The sequence below is a fragment of the Alosa pseudoharengus genome, unplaced genomic scaffold, assembly GCF_046254945.1.
Source record: "Alosa pseudoharengus isolate Yale_2024_CS ecotype anadromous, Long Island Sound unplaced genomic scaffold, YU_APseudo_1.1 YU_APseudo_1.1_scf_10, whole genome shotgun sequence".
Classification (NCBI taxonomy): Eukaryota; Metazoa; Chordata; class Actinopteri; order Clupeiformes; family Clupeidae; genus Alosa; species Alosa pseudoharengus.
The window spans coordinates 6,315,001-6,317,500 of NW_027468565.1; the positions used below are offsets into that span (position 1 = coordinate 6,315,001).

Sequence of the window (2,500 nt, forward strand, 5' to 3'; positions counted from 1 at the left end):
TTCGAGTTTGTGGCAGATAGCGGCAGGCTAATCTCTGAGCAATAAGCGATAGCTGTAATTTATTTAGGCTGAAACGGTGCACTGGTGAGATGCTTTCTGGACCGCAGCTCCTCTCATTATCTCAACTCAGGCTTTATGATACGGCTTTATGTTTAAATGCCTTCATGTGCCAAAAGAATTTCAATTTGGTTCAGGAAAAAAGCGTGTTTTTATCTGTCTGTTTTCTGGCAGAAGAGTGGATGATGGAAGGGTGGACCTAAGCATGTAGAGGAAATTGGACGTTAAATTTTCTGCCGTATTCCCCAATTATTGTGCAAATTATTTTGATGTATTATAAACTGGGCTGGTGATCTGTTTTTTTTTTATTATGGCAGTTTGGTGACATTAATTCTTTGACACAGGGAAATTTATCCCTCTGCAAATTCGCTGCCATGTTCTGTTTGACATCTTTGAGAGGGTGAGGAGAAAATGATAACAGCCCCTGTTCATCCTCTAACTCAACGAGACCCCTCCTTAGCATACATGTGTCAGGAACAGTACACCACTGAGATGACAAGGAGAAAATGACCGTAAAATCAGTGTGTGTGGGTGTGTGTGGGTGTGTGTGTGTGTGTGTGGTGGGTGAGTGCATGCATGTGGGTGTACACAAGTGTATTCCTACATAAATATGCATTCGTTTTCGTGTGTGCAAGCCATAATGTGTACAAGTCATTTGGTGTGTGCATTGCTAATATGAGGATAGGTCTATGCTTGTAGTGAATGCATCTCTGTAGAGGCATGTGTCTACAGAGGAATATTTATATTGATATGCGTGTGTGTGTGTGTGTGTGTGTGTGTGTGTGTGTGTGTGTGTGTGTGTGTAGATCTATTTGGTCGACACATGCACATACACCCCTGAATGTATGTTAAGGTTTGTACATGCATGTGTGTGTGTGTGTGTGTGTGTTTGTGTACATGTCTGACTGCGTGTACTGTTGGTCAGCATCAGAGGGAGCCTCTATCTCTCTCTCTCTCCCCCCTCTCCCCTCTCCCTGGTGGGCAGTGTGCCAGTGTGGCCCCGCTGCTGATAGGACCGCGGCTCTGACTGCGGCTCTGACTGTGGTTGTGGCTGCCGCGGCGGTGGCGGCTAATTCCCAGGCCCAGCGAGCTATAACCCAGATGTTAGGAGGTAATATCCCAGCTGTGCACAGCTAGCGCTGGAGCAGCAGCCAAATGGGCCAGGACGCGGGCTCCTCCCGGCCGTCCCCATGCTGTCTCACCATATGGAAGCAATCCTGGAGCCCCCCCCCCCCCCCCCTCCTTTTTAGGACCAGGAATAGGCTCTCTTCAGGGGCCACTTACTGTTAAGTGGAATTGTTTTATTGGCTAGGCAGATAGAAATGGGTCCAAGATAAACACTGGGGATAGCTTGGCTCACCCGAGTTTATATCTCTCTCCCAGCTCTCTCTCCCTCCATCTCCCTCTCCTTCTTCTCTCTCTCTTTTTTCCATTTTTCTTTCTTGTCTTGGCTTTTTTTTTTTGAGAGGGAGGTGGGTATTTATAGAGAGAGGTGGCCAGAGCATCGCATGTTAACACCGTGGAGAGTGGCGGGCTTTGATCCCAGCAGACTGGCCTCCCGTGTGGGTGCTGACCCCGGCCGGCCGGACGGACGGGGGGAGGCCAAGGGGCTGCGCCGGGGTTGCCGGCGGGGGAGCGGAGGGGAGACGCGGGTGCTCCTCTCTGAAGCCGCGCGGCTGGTGAGACCAAGAGGAGTCGCTGAATCAAAGAGGCTGGAGAAGATTACAGTTCGGGGCTTTAATTACTGCCAGACCCAGCCGACCTCCCATCCAGCACCCCTCCCCCCACCCCACCACCACCACCACCGCCGAACCCCTGTCCCCCCTGTTGTTGTGTTTTGAAGTGCCGGAGCTATCAGCCCTACAAGTCATCCTCCACGCACAGGGCATGTCTCTGAAGTTATTCCACACACACACACACACACACACACACACACACATACACACACACACACACACACACACACACACACACATACACACACACACACACAAAGATAGAAGATACTCATCCTTGCCTAACCACCCATGTATGCACATACACACACATGTATAGTACATTAATACATACTCATTTAGACACACAGAAGAAGACAAGCCAAGAAGAACAAGCTCAAAAGATAAGACAAAAAGATACACACTCTCCTATCGTCATCCCATCTCCATCCACCCACACACTTCTGTGACAGACTAGTAACACTGGATTTACTGTGAAAAGATAACAGGGAGGCCTCCCTTGGTAATGTTTTTCAAGGGAACTGCAGCGTAGCAAAGAAAACACTGCAAATCGTCCGTTTCACGACTGAAGAGGCGGTCTAAGCAGGCGTCTCATCTCACGCTGTTCCCCTCCACACACACACACACACACACACACACACACACACACACACCCTATACCCCTCATGGCTGGGCTCTGGTGAATCACTGAGTAAAAGGATGGGGGG

At 49.7% G+C, this 2,500-nt stretch overlaps 1 protein-coding gene across 1 annotated transcript in view; it reads left to right on the forward strand.

Moving 5' to 3' along the window:
* The window catches only part of mctp2a (multiple C2 domains, transmembrane 2a), a 52,624-nt gene that overhangs the window by 16,908 nt on the left and 33,216 nt on the right, over nt 1-2,500 (forward strand). The gene's annotated exons all lie outside the window — the stretch shown is intronic.